Source organism: Acomys minous, assembly GCF_964271855.1.
Source record: "Acomys minous genome assembly, chromosome: 16".
Lineage (NCBI taxonomy): Eukaryota > Metazoa > Chordata > Mammalia > Rodentia > Muridae > Acomys > Acomys minous.
In genome coordinates, this window is record NC_140498.1 from 25,056,848 (window position 1) to 25,071,250 (window position 14,403).

At 42.3% G+C, this 14,403-nt stretch overlaps 1 pseudogene across 1 annotated transcript; it reads left to right on the top strand.

The window, feature by feature from the left end:
- Window positions 1-1,695: 1,695 nt before the first annotated feature.
- LOC311586543 (glyceraldehyde-3-phosphate dehydrogenase-like) lies at window positions 1,696-2,801 on the top strand (annotated as a pseudogene). Its single transcript has one exon. The product of its transcript is annotated as a glyceraldehyde-3-phosphate dehydrogenase-like (transcript).
- Window positions 2,802-14,403: the final 11,602 nt, after the last annotated feature.

A 14,403-nucleotide genomic window follows, 5' to 3' on the forward strand; every position in this document is an offset into this window, starting at 1 on the left:
CCAGGCAAGGCTTGTCAAGGCAGGGTTAAGGATTTCTTTTGGGTGGATTAAATAACTCAGGTGATTGGTTTAATCTCATTTCCTAAAAAGTAGTCTAGATATAAAGTCTAGCTGTAAAATTACTGCATAATATGAAGCTCTACCTACGTTTCTTCCAACTTTGTATTCCAGTATGCGTGTTGAGCACCTGCTGTAAACTACGGACAGGCCATGGGGATGCTGTTTACAGAGGTTTTTGGTTCTTGGGGTACCAGCACTCATGGAGAATGAGAAGAGAGGGCTGAGTCTTTTCATGCTGCTAAATATGACCTCCTGTTCACTCATCGATTCAGAAGCATTTGTTGTGTTCTTTCCATCTGATAGACTCCGTGCTAGGCTGTGGGGGATATCTGCGAGTTGCGGTTAGGCAGTGTCTCTGCTTTTCCCAAATTCGCAGTCAACTGGGGCACAGGGATGCATGAATGAGCCATTATGACACACCATGACGAATCCTAACAGAGAGTAAGTGGGAAAGCAGAGAGGACACAGAGATAGTATATTCTATCTAGCACTTAGGAGCCAGGCATAGTGAAGCACAAACACCATTTCTTTTCTTTTCTTTTCTTTTCTTTTTTTTTTTTTTTTAAGATTTATTTATTTATTTTGTGTACAGGGCACCAAATCTCACTATAATGGTTGTGAGCCACCTTGTGGTTGCTGGGAATTGAACTCATGTCCTTTAGAAGAGCAGTCAGTGCTCTTAACCTCTGAGCCATCTCTCTAGGCCCCACAAACACCATTTCTAATTATGGAGATAGAGAGATAGAGAATAGAGAGATAGAGAGATAGAGAGATAGAGAGATAGAGAGATAGAGAGATAGAGAGATAGAGAGATAGAGATAGAGAGAGAGAGAGAGAGAGAGAGAGAGAGAGAGAGAGAGAGAGAGAGAGAGAGAGAGAGGCTGAGGGAGAAAGTGGTTGCCCAAGGTGATAGGCTCTGTGAATGTAGTCCCTGAACAGAAGAAATCCCAATTTCTTCAGTTAGTTTTAGGTCTTGTATTTGCTGAGGGAAGACAAACTAGAGATGGCTGATTGGTTTCAGAGCCCACCTCAGGCTTTGGGCATAGTTCTGTGGTACCTTGATCAGATGTGCAAACAAATAACCAATTCAACTCATGAGCCTCACGTTACACACCATAGGCTTTTACTTACTGTGAAACCTTGGCCATGTGACCTTAGTCTTCTGAATCTCACCTGTGAAACAGAGTTAGCTGATGCCTGCCTTGTATGTCTCAGGGTCTTAAGAGTATGTCTATACAGAGAATTCTGGTTCTCTACAAAGGTTTCCCTGGCTTTGTTTTAACAGGGCAGAAATTTCTTCCAAGTAGTCTCCTAACTTCTACAAATCCCTTGAAACCGCATTTGGCTTCTCTCATCATATTTGAGTACTTTACATTGGTAGACTGTCTTCTGTTTAATCCTGGGGTGTTGCCTACCTAGAACCCACCTCAGCCTCACATTCTAACCCCACACAGCCCTGTAGACTCTCAGGATCCCGTAGTTTGGGTGGCTCTGTGAGGCCAATTCTGAAGAGATTGATTGCCATGCTAGATTTGGGTTCAGAAACCCAGGCTTATCACTATCTAGTTGAGAGATGAGACATAACAGATAAAAGATGTGACAGAGACAGCTGCATCTTCTTATGCAGTGCCAGCCTTGTCCTTTGACACCATGACGAAGGTCAGAGTAAATGGATTTGGCCTATTGGGTGCCTGGTTCCCAGGGTTTGTTTCTTATCTGGCAAAATGGAGATTGTTGCCATCAATGACCCTTTCATTGACCTCCACTACATGGTCTACCTCTTCCTGTATGACTCTACCCGTGCCAAGTTCAATGGCATGGTCATGGCTGAGAACGGGAAGCTTGTCATCAATGGGAAGTCCATTACCATCTTCCAGGAGCGAGACTCCGCTAACATCCAATGGGGTGATTCTGGTGCAGAGTATGTTGTGGAGTCTACTGCTGTCTTCACCACCATGGAGAAGGTAGGGGCCCTCTTGAAGGGTGGGGCCAAAAGGGTCATCATCTCTGCCCCTTCTGCTGATGCCCCCATGTTTGTAAACCACGAGAAGTATGACATTTCACTCAAAATTGTCATCAATGCTTCCTGCACCACCAACTGCTGAGCCCCCCTGGCCAAGGTCATCCATGACAACTTTGGGATCATGGAAGGACTATTGACCACAGTCCCTGCTATCACTGCTACCCAGATGACCCCTCTGGAAAGATGTGGTGTGATGGGTGTGGGGCTGCCCAGAATATCATCCCTGCGCCTACTGGTGCTGCCAAGGCTATGGGCATCGTCATCCCAGAGCTGAATGGGAAGCTCACTGGCGTGGATTTCCATGTTTCTACCCCTAATGTGCCCATCGTGGATCTGACATGCCTACTGGAGAAACCCGCCAAGTATGATGACATCAAAAAGGTGGTAAAGCAGGCATCTAAGGGCCCACTAAAGGGCATTCTGGGCTACACTGAGGACCAGGCTGTCTCCTGGTACTTTAGCAGCAACCCTCACTCTTCCACCTTTGATGCTGGGGCCGACATTGCCCTCAATGACAACTTCGTGAAGCTCATTTCCTGGTATGACAATGAATTTGGCTGTAGCAACAGGGGAGTGGACCTCATGACCTACATGGCCTCCAAGGAGTAAGAAGCCCTGGACCACCCAACCCCAGCCAGGACATGAGAGCAAGAGAGAGGCCCTCGGCTGCTGAGGATTCTCTATTCCAACTCAGCCCCTGACACTGAACATCTCCCCTCACGGTTCTGATCCTAGACCCCAGAATAATGGAAGGGGCCCAGGCAGCCCTACTCTATTGAATACGATCAATAAAGTTCACTGCACCTAAAAAAGTAAATAAAGAAAGATGTGACAGAGATCACATTATAGTGACATTTCTTCTTTCTGGACATGCAAGATGATTATGTTTCCCAGCCCACCTTGCGGTTACATTGGGTCACATGACTATGTACAATAGCATGGGCATATGAGGGATGTGTGCTTAAGCATCCTATATACTTTTACAGCCTCCTTCACAGCTATAGGGACCACATTCTAGACATCACAGCAACAAGGCAGATGGTCACCCTAAAGTCCCATGGATTACAATGTGGATGAGAAGAAACTTTGTGTGAACCTCTAAGATGCATCTGTTGTAGCAGCTCAGGGTGGATTTCAGAGGCAAACGATCCATGTGGGTCTTCCTGATAGGATGGTAATTTATTGCTATAATTTTATTTTGTCCTACCAAGGACAGATAACAGAAATGTGTGGCGATCTTTTCCTTATTGATTTGAGAAAAATTTCTGCCCAGTCCTCCCTCCCTTTCTAGTTTCCTCCCTCCCTCCTTCCTCTCTCCCTCCTTCCTCTCTCCCTCCCTCCTTCCTTCTTTCCTCTCTTCCTTGTTACTTGCCTATCCCAGAACTGTTAATTCACTGTGTGAGTATTTGATCAAGAGTAGATCATAGGTTTAATCCTGGGGATTGGAGGCAATGCAGCTTATGGAGACGGGTTTGGAAATATTATTCAAAAGAAAGTTGAAGGGACTGGAGATATGGCTGAGCTGCTAAGGATACATACTGCTTTTCCAGAGGACTCGAGTTTGGGTCCTAGAATCTACCTCAAGTAGCTTATATTTATCTGTTATCTGTAACTAAAGCAACAGGAATATGACACTCCTTCTGGCACACACACACACACACACACACACACACACACACACACACACACACATATAACTTAGACAAAAGAAAACCACAGTGGAAATATTTATTAGCTCTTTAATAGGGGGAATAACAACAACAACAACAACAACAACAACAACAATAATAATGATGATGATGAAGTGTTTTAATGAGATGAGACGGTATTTTATGAGACATTTCAAGAAAAAAATACCCAGGAAGATGGATAGAAGGACAGACAGATAAGTAGGTATAAGGGACTAATTAGGGATGTTGTCTTAGGAAATTTGGAGGATGAGAAGCCCAAGCAAAGACTTCATGTAGTTTAGAGCTGTGGAGGTTGCTTTAGCCTGAATCTGATGATGTAGTTCTCAGTTCTAGGTTAGAGGCAAGAGAACCTGGTTTCAGAGAGGGAGCCAGGCTGTTCATATATGTCCTTGAGTCCTAAGGATCTCTGATGTCTAAGCACAGAAGATGAATGGAGGAAGGGGGATGAAGGACAAGGGAGGGAAGAGGGAGAGAGATGGGCCATAAAAAATATGAGATTATTTGTTTTTCCTCTGCTTTTTCTCTCTGGCCCTTGGCTAATTAGATGACACTTACCCACATTAGAGGAGGGTAAACTTTTCTCACTCTGTTCTTTGATTCACATGACAGTCTCTACCATAAGCACCCTCACTGATGTATACATTGCCAACCATTTGGGTATTTCTTTGTCGATCTGAATTTAAGCCCAGCAGCAGCATGTAGTGTAAGTCCTTACTGTATGTTTGAGATGGTGCCAAGTACTTTTCTATTTTATACATTATATATAATTTTTTGTGCTTCCCAACATGCCTAGGGGTAGATTATTTTATTTATGGAGCGATAGCAGAAGAGTCATTAGTCGTTTTCCATAATGTACACTTGCTGTAAATTAATAAATATTTTAGGATAATCTGATTGCAGAGATGATTAACCCCATTGATAATTGAATTCCTCATGCAGCAAACATGAAATTCTAAGGGAAGGATTGTCTGGTATGACAATGCTTTTGATTTAGTCGTTCAGGTCATTCTAATGAACAAGTGAGAAGTATGGGACTTATATTGCATTTTTTTTTCATGGCAAGATAATTATATAACATTGTTCTGATACCATCAATACAACCCATAATTCCTGATGCAGACAATGGAACATGCATCCTGTGTTGTTTCACAATCAGGGAAACCCAAGTTTGAAGCTGCAGCTGTCAACACAAAAATAAAGCCATAAATCACAAATATTCAAATTTGCTCTGTGTTCTGATCCACACAACTTTGCCATTTCAGATCCCAAGGAGGAGTCTTTGATTTAACACCTGCTAAAGTCTCTCCCCTACAGGACTTAAGCTATCAAATGTTCCTGGCATACCGTGTGGTTGGGCATAGCTGTGAAGAGAATTGGAAAAAAATCAAATAAAATCAATCCATTAAATATCCAAGAGATGGGGACAACCAGAAATCCATTTAACATTTACATGAGAAGATTCTGGAAAATCAGGCAGCACATGTGGGCAAGGCAAGGAGAGGCATGAAGGGCACTGTGTCCTGAAATGTTTGCTGGAAACACACCCTTTGATTTTCTGTTTGGAGATTTGAGTTCAATGGCACTTTGATTAATTCTTCCTCTGAGTACAAGAAAAGTAGCTTTTATTTGGGGCCATGAGCTAGGTGCCTTCCTCAGTTCAAGTTCCAAATTCCAGCAGAGGCCTAATATTGGTTGTGACAAGGATGAATAGCTGCTCATGAGAAATGAGTTTCTTTTCTTTGCAAAGTGTGCAGCCAGCCCAGAGAGCTGGATAGCTCAGCTGGATAGCTGAGGACTACAGTTCCCAGCACCCGTTGCACACATTTAATGTAGCTCAAGATGACTTAGCACCCAAACCCCATGTCTAGGAATAAGGGATGAACAGTGTTAGCGGTTGAATTTCCCAAGAAGCCAGCATATCTTTTCTGTTTTCTTTTCATCCATTTGTTGTCCAAACAAGCCTTTGAGGTTTTAAATGATGCAATGGGTTTAGTTACAAAATGGCAGTTATCTGGGTTCTAAATCAGTACATGGAAAAAAAAAGTTTTCTTACTAAAAGAAACCCATTCTGGCTTGTTCCATGACAAAAGAATTTATATTTGGTAAAAACATTGAAATATTATGACTTATTGGGAATAGAAGCTAGCTTACCCCAATGAATATATCTATTAATCTGTAAATGAGTTTAGATAATCTTGATTATCATTGTGTATAGGCAAAAGAAGTCATAGTTGCTATCCAGTCTGCAGTTCCCCGAAATTCAGTGCTTCAAAGAGCCTGCTATGAAATTAACAAAATTATAAAGTGTAATTTAATATTATGTTGGCATGACCGATGCCAGCCACCAATGAAGACTATTAAGTTAATAGGTATAGCACAGAACACAGCTCTAGGAAGGCCTGTTTTCAAATTTGTTGGTCCTAGACAGGATCTAGGCATTGTAAGGAGTCTTGAGACATACCAAGCTAAAGGCCACTTCCAATGGACTGTAATGAGAGCTGTAATTACTTTTCTATGCTGTAACATACTGAAACAATCTGTTAAAAGATTTGTAAAGTACCCACTATGTACGCATCTCTGATCTCCATTCGATTCCTTTAACAACTTGATATTTTTGTATTACATTGTGTGTGTGTGTGTGTGTGTGTGTGTGTGTGTGTGTGTGTATACATACGTGCATGTGGAAGTCAGAGACAACTTGCAGGCATGTGGGTCTCAGCCATTGAACTCAGGTCATCAGGCTTGGTGGTAGGTTCCTTTACCTGCTCAGCTATCTCTGTGGTCCTCACTAAATAACCTTCAGGGACATAGGCGCATATGCCAGCCAGAGGTTGCCCTTCCTCCTTCTCTTCTTCCCCTCACTAAACGTGAGTGATCCTCTCCCACAGGCCAGAGATAATACTGAGTAATCATTAAGCAAGTGAAGACATGTCCAAGCCACCATATAAAGAAAGAACAGTGACAGCAGGGGCATTTTATGATGATAGTAACAAATGCTTATCAAGAGAATGGCCCTGCACATCAGCCTGCTATTTATTTATTTATTTATTTATTTATTTATTTATTTATGTGTTATTTATTTATTTACTTATAGACAGGCTAAACTACGGTCCCTGCTTGAAGTCTCACAGTCTTAGCCGTGGTTACCCTTTTATAACAAGTGCTCCCCTTTTCTATCCATTCTTCACTTGTTAGCATCTGTTCTCAAAACTTGTGATCTGACCTGCTTTTCCTCTCTTGTAGAAGCGCACTTTTAGAGCACAAAAGACCTAGGATTTGGCTCTACAGCCCTACTCTCTTATTGACCGCTGCATTCTAGGACCTCCAGTTCAGGCTTATATGTCCCTGGAAACATTCTTTGTTATAGACCTATACTGTCCAGTATGGTAGGCAATAGTCAAGTGGGCTTACCTTTTATTTACTTAAATTAATAGAAGTGTCTGCCATGAATGCAGCATGTTCTACTGGTTCTACATCAGGAATTTAGAGGGTGAACTCATTTGGAAGAAAGAGCAGGGGCATCTGTATATAGCAATGATGATTCAGAATCTAGGCCTAAGTTTAGTTTTTAATTTATTTTTGCTATGCTCTCCTTTGCCTAGATGCTCCGAAGCCTTACAACTAGGCATCTACCTTGTGAGTCTGTGTATTGCTAACACTGACTACCCTGTACACACTCAGGGATGTTTGCTAAGAAAATGGAGGCAGATGAATTATCAGGATACTTTTTGTGGGTAACTGCATTGAGTTAGGTGGGTGTCTATATTTATTAAGTACCTTTCATGCCATCAATGGTGAGAACTGCTTCTACAGATGGAGACTCAGTGAGTTGTTATCAGGCAGGGGAGGGCTATGCAAGGTTTGATGTTATCTGAATTTCCTTGAAAATATCTGGTACCTGGCTAAAGTGATAATTTATTCTTTTTTTGTTAGTTTTTGTTTCGTTGTGCTGTGTATTGATGCCAAGGCCTTGTGCATGCCAGACAATTCCTTTGCCACTGGGCTATACCCCTAGCCTGGTTACTCTGAATCTCCTTTTGGGTATGCTGATAAGTAGATACTATTTATTTAATGAAAAAAAACCCTCAATGCGGTCAAACTGGCATGCTTATTTCTTGCCATGCACCCTTCCCCTTCTCAAGAGAGCACAGTCTTTGACAGCAGCATTTTGGTCTGGTCTACACTGACAGTGTCTTACACATTGTGGCTTTAAAGGGGGTCCATGGGCCAGAGAGTTGCTTAATGGTCAAGAGCACTGGCTGCTCTTCCAGAGGAACTGGGTTCAATCCCAAGCATCCACATCACCCTATAACTCAAGTTCCAGGAAATCTAACTTTCTCTTTTGGCCACCACTGGCACTGCATTCATATGGGTTGCAGGCATGCATGCTAGTAAAACACCAATACACATAAAATCAAAACGATAAATATTATAAGAAGCTTGCTTGAAAGAAATGAACCTCTAATAATAAGGAATTTCCTAGAGGCAGACATTTGCAGACAGAGAAGCAGATTAGAAGGTTGTCAAACCACTTCTTCAAAGGGTCACTGGCTTTGCTGATACACAGGGTGAGGTTGGCCCTCATCAAGGATGTGCCTGTGTTATGGAACTGTAGGTTCACACAAGGCATAATACTAAATAGCTGATAACTTATGACATTTATTTGCCCACATGAAGAACCGCAGGGCAGCATTTCTCATCGGGAAGGAAGCAGATTTGCCAGAGAGGAAGCCAGCCATCATGCACTCTTTGTATTTGTATGATTTACGTATTTATTGGATGTCCCACCACTTAACAACCTCTGGGCACTTTGATACAGTTGATAGACAAAAGGCAGACACTGCCATCGTGGATTACGAGGTGGAGAGGTACCAGCATTCATAAATCCCAAAGCACTTCATAAAATCATGAACTGCTACAGAAGCTGTGAATGGGCTCCCGGAGAAATCAGACACCAGGAAGGAACATCCCAAAGATGGGAAGTTTTTATTTCGGGCCCTAGGCCAACTTTGAGTCCATTTGTCCATCTTTCTTGGCCTTATTTCACTCACCTCTACAGTGGCCATACCGATAGGAATAATTGTCCCTGTAGTTGGTGAAGTCAATGCTCATGGTTGCTTTTGAACTGTAGAGAATCTGGGAGTATCACAGGGTAGCACTAGAAGCAAAACTGAACTTTGTATCTGAGTGAACTTGAGTTTCATCTTCTCTCTATCATGTGTAGGTCCAAATGAGGCTTAGCCAGTACTGTGTGCTGCATGCTCCCCCAAATTTGGTTCATGATACACACCTTGGTTGCTTTAGTCAGAACACTTTGCTTGCTCAGGCTTTCTTTTGCTAATTTTGCGGAGAAATTTGAATTTAACCTTTGACGTCACATCTGAATTAACCAAGATTTAAAAAAAAAGAGAGAGAATGCTATCAATCATTATTATTTGTTAAATATCAATTTCATATGGCATGCTTTTATGTACGTAGGTGTCCTGTAAATCCCTGTAAGGTGAGATGATCACTTGCTTTTTATGAATGAAAGAATTTAGGTTTGGATAGAATAAACAGCTTGGCTGATGTGGCATACTTAAAGTGGTGGTCAAGTCTATGCTTTTTTTCTCATCTTTTCCTTGTATGTGCGTGTGTGTGTGTGTGTGTGTGTGTGTGTGTGTGTACACGCGTGCGCGTGCTTATGTGAGAAGGGCAGAGAGAGGAAGAGGGGGGAGGGAGGAAGGCAAGGGAAGACTCACACTCAGACACCTTAGGTGATAGACTTTTTTTTTAATTTTTAATTTTAATTTTTATTAATTTATTCAGATTACAACTCAGTTGTTATCCCATCACTTGTACCCGCCCATTCCTCCCTCCCTCCTGCTTTCACCCTATTCCCCTCTCCTAGGTCTATGACGGAGGAGGACCTCCTCCCCCAGTATATGATCATAGGCTATCAAGTCTCATCTTGGTAGCCTGCTTATTCTTTCTTTGAGTGCTACCAGGCCTCTCCACCAAGGGGACATCGTTAAATATGGGGCACTAGAGTTCATGTCAAAGTCAGTTCCCGCTCTCCACATAATTGTGGAGAATGCTCTGTCCACTGGGTAAATCAGAGTAGGGGTTCAATGTTTACTATTGTATTGTGCTTGGTTAGTGCAATAGTTTAAGCAGACACCCTCCCTGCCCCTGCCCCCCCCCCCGCCCCCGGCCCTGATCCACCCATCATGATGTTCTTCTTGTAGGTTTCTAGGACCCTCTGGGTCCTTTTATTTCTCCATCTCCTATATTTCTCTTACCTAGAGTCTCAGTAGGATGTCCTCACATCTATCCCAATCTCCTGGTAAGTGAAGACTTTCATGGGATGTGCCTTTTGGGCTAGTGTCCAATTATAAGTAAGTGTATACCATGTGAGTCTTTCTGCTTCTTGGTTAACTCACTCATTATTATCATTTCTAGTCCTATCCATTTGTCCACAAATTTTGGGATTTCCTTGTTTTTTTTTTTTTTTTTTATTTATTTATTTATTTTTTTTTTAATTTTTTTTTAATTAATTTATTCATATTACATCTTGATTGTTAGCCCTTCCCCTGTTTCCTCCCATTCCTCCCTCCCTCCCACTTCCCCCCTTCTCCCCTCCCCTATGTCTGTGATTGAGGGAGACTTCTTCCCCCTATGTATGCTCTAAGATTATTGAGTCCTCAAGACCCAGCTATCCCACTCCTTGGAATATACCCAGAAAATGCTCGAACACACAACAGGGACATATGCTCAACCATGTTCATAGCTGCTTTATACACAATAGCCAGAACATGGAAACAGCCTAAGTGTCCCTCAGTAGAAGAATGGACTAAGAAACTATGGTACATTTACACTATGGAGTATTACTCAGCTATTAAAAACGAGGAATTCCCGAAATTTGTGGACAAATGGATTGACCTAGAAATTATCATAATGAGTGAGTTCACCCAGAAGCAAAAAGAGACAAACGGTATATACTCACTTATATCAAAACACTAGTCCAAGGGATACGTCCCAGGAAAAACCTTACTTACCAAGAAAGTGGGTCAGAGGAGAGGACATCCTATTGAGACTTTAGGCGAGAGTAGCATGGAAGAATGGGGAAATAACAGGACCCACAGGGTCCTGGAAACCTACAAGAAGAACTTTATGACAGGCAGATCTGGGTCCTGGGGTCCTCCTCAAACTAAAGCACCAGCCAAGGAGAAATAGGCAGTAAACTTCGAACCCCTACCAAGACCTAGCCGATGAACACGATATTCTCCACTGTTGAGTGGAGAGTGAGATCTGATTCTCACGTGAACTCTGGTGCCCCTTTTCTGACCATGTCCCCTGGATGGGGAGGCCTGGTGGCACTCAGAAGAAGGATAGCAAGTTACCAAGAAGATTTCCTTGTTTTTAATAGCTGAGTAGAAAACTGGGAATAGGGCTTCCTCAAGACCCAGCTATTCCATTCCTTGGAATATACCCAGAAAATGCTCCACCACACAACAAGGATATATGCTCAACCATGTTCATAGCAGCCTTATTCATAATAGCCAGAACCAGGAAACAGCCTAAATGTCCCTCAGTTGAAGAATGGATGAAGAAACTGTGGTATATTTACACTATGGAATACTATTCAGCTATTAAAAACAAGGTGACAGACCTTTGAGTTCAATTCCCTTCAGCTCCAGCTCCATGCTTTTAACCTATAAAGTGGCTGCCTCCACACTCAAAAACTCTCATTGTCTTGATTCTGGTTGAATGGAATTCCGCTGTTATGCGGAATATGTGTGTTATGTGGAGAGAGTTGAATTTCTGCTCTATAATTTTGTTTCTACCCTGGTATCCTCTATCACTGCACACTTCCTTTCAGCTCCTTGGTCTCACCTTTTTACCTGGGAAATGACAGCTTATGGCAGTTGATTAGATAATCTGAGGTATTCTGTGTATTTTAACATTTCTCTTTTCCGTCTTTCTGGAATAGTTAAAATATATAAATGCAGTTTGTCTTGGCAATATGAGTACTTCTTTGGGGGGCTTTAGTGGATATGCATAAATTGCATAAATCTCTTATATCTGTAAGGCCAACTTTCTCCATCATTTAGACATGTTAATAGCCTCCAACTGGATTTCTGCTTGTGTTCTTGCCCTGTATGAATAATTTACCACACATAAAGCCATTTCCTCTTAGGTTAAACATCTAGAAGAATTTACTAGGTAGTGTCTACCATTCCCTCCCCTTCTTTCCTCTAATCACACTTTAGCTATTATTCTACTGCAATTGTCTTGTTAAGGTGCCAAGAGTATACCAGCTTGCTAAGTAAAACTTGAAAATCAAGCCTATCTTATTGTCTGGGGTTGGGGGGCGGGAGATTGCCTGTGGAGAGTAGAGGTCAGCCTTGGGTGTTGTTCCTTAGGTCTCACACAGCTTAGTTTTTCTTGAGACAGATTCTCATAAAATTGACTTTATTATCAGGCCCATTGGGATGCCTGATAGCCACCTCTAAAGCCCAAGGTGTGAATTTTCCCTTTACCCTATCTAAGGAGGGACTGCATCTTCATCTAGTGTTCCTGTCTTTAAAGGAAGCATCACTTTTTGACTTATTATTCCCACATTTAGGAGTCACCCCCATTGCTCCATTGTTCACATTTCACATCCCCATTTACAAGTCCCTTTGGACCCACTTTCAAGGTTTTTTTTTTAACCAGTGGTTATGCATTGACTGTGACCTCAGAGTCCCTGTTATGTTGTTGGCGCCCAATGTGATTAGATTGTAAGAGCTGAATCCTCACAAATGAGTCAATACCATTAACGTGGTAGTGAGAGGGTATTTTGGCAGTGGCTTCCTGATGAAAAGGGTGAGCTCGGCCACTTTCCCTTTCCCTTCCAAGCCTCTCCTCATGTTATGTCACAGCTCAAAGACCCTCACCAGATACATATACCGTGATATTAGATATTAGAATTTCCTGAAATGGACAACCTTAGATTATCTCCAGAAATACAAGTTCTATTTTAAAGGTTACTGACTTTCACTGGACATGATATTCTGGGTTTGGGTATTTAAAAAAAAAAACCCTCAGATATAGCATCTCTTAGAAAGTTGACCACAGGCTCAAGCTGTCTCCCAAATGAATCTTACTTCTAAAAGATAAGCTTTTCAAAGAGCTGTCTTGCCATCTCTCAGCAGGGTGTCTGCTGGGTGGACTTTTGCATCCTTGCCCCTGGGGCTGATATTTATCTCCTTCTCTGGAGAACGTCTTACTATGTGGTTCAAGATGACTTAGCACCAAAACCCATATGCCTCTGCCCCACAAAGACTAGGATTACAGGTGACTGTCACAGCATCTGGATTGCACACATTCATTTCTAACAGATTTCTATTCGATCAGTGGCTACTTGGTTTCTTCTTAGACAGACATCAGACTGACTTCCTGACATCAGGGACCGGGTCAGTCCCTATGACAGTTGACTGAAGTATGTCCAAGAGGAGGCTGGATGGAGGACCATGTGAAGAAGCATAGCTTCTTAGGTCCAGTTGATACTTGCCTTTGGAAATAGAGTGTCAGATGATGGTCAGTCCTCAAGAGATGCACAATTCCAGTGATGATTAAATATCGACACTAGTTAAAATGAACTAAAGCAAATAGGATTACTATTTGGGCCAAAGAATGTAGACTAGTTTGTTTCCACTGACCTCAGAATGCTTCTTCATAATAAAGAGGCACCTGGATCTTCATAAAAGCCTTGGGATTATAAGGGTATACGATCACCAGCAGCACTGAGTAGTGGCTTAGAGATCAAGTTAGCTTGACCTCGGAGCACAAGTCTGATGTAGCTAAAGCTTTAAAGGGCTCAGAATATTATGTGTCCTTTGCCCCACCTGAATGTCTTAATACTTCTCTGCATCTGGGAGGTTTTTATAGACTCTGGATGAGATGATTCAGCTGCATCTTCGAGAATGCCACATCCAGGATGAATCACATTTCACTCCCTTTAACTGACGTCTTCAGGGGAAGCTGACTGCTCTCTTCTCCATGCCACTTTTTGATTCATTTGTACTTAAGTGAGGAAAGTGAGGCCCCTCCCCTTTAAATGGATACAAACTGGGGGTGGGGGCTTGGGGAGTTGTGAAGGTGAGTGCTGATTCCTTGGACATACTCCTGGTTGCCTTCTTAAATGGCCCACTCAATTAGGAGTAATATTTCATTGGCTTGTGTGCCTGATGGCTCCCTAGCCAGCAGTGTTTTGTAAATAGTCCTGAGACAAGACTTTGGGCATTGGAAACAGCCTTTCATCACCTTTCTGTCAGGAGATGCATTGGCGCAGAGCAGACTGAAGCAACTATATCCTTTGAGGAGAATTGTTGGATTCTCCAGCAGGAATGTCTCGGACTGGCTGCTTCCCTTGCTGAGGGAATGGCTATTCTTGCCCAGTCTGGACTCATGCATCGTTTACATGACTCAGACCATTTAGGTTTCCAATGACTTTGTATTAGGAGAAGAAAACTATCGCGTTAAAAATCAAAGTCATGATATCTTTTCCTGAGGTTTGAAAAGATAGGGTGGGTGGGTTTAAGTATCTGGTCTTCTCTTTCCAGAAGGCTCCATGTAACTGCATGCTACAAATAAGCCTGAATTTCA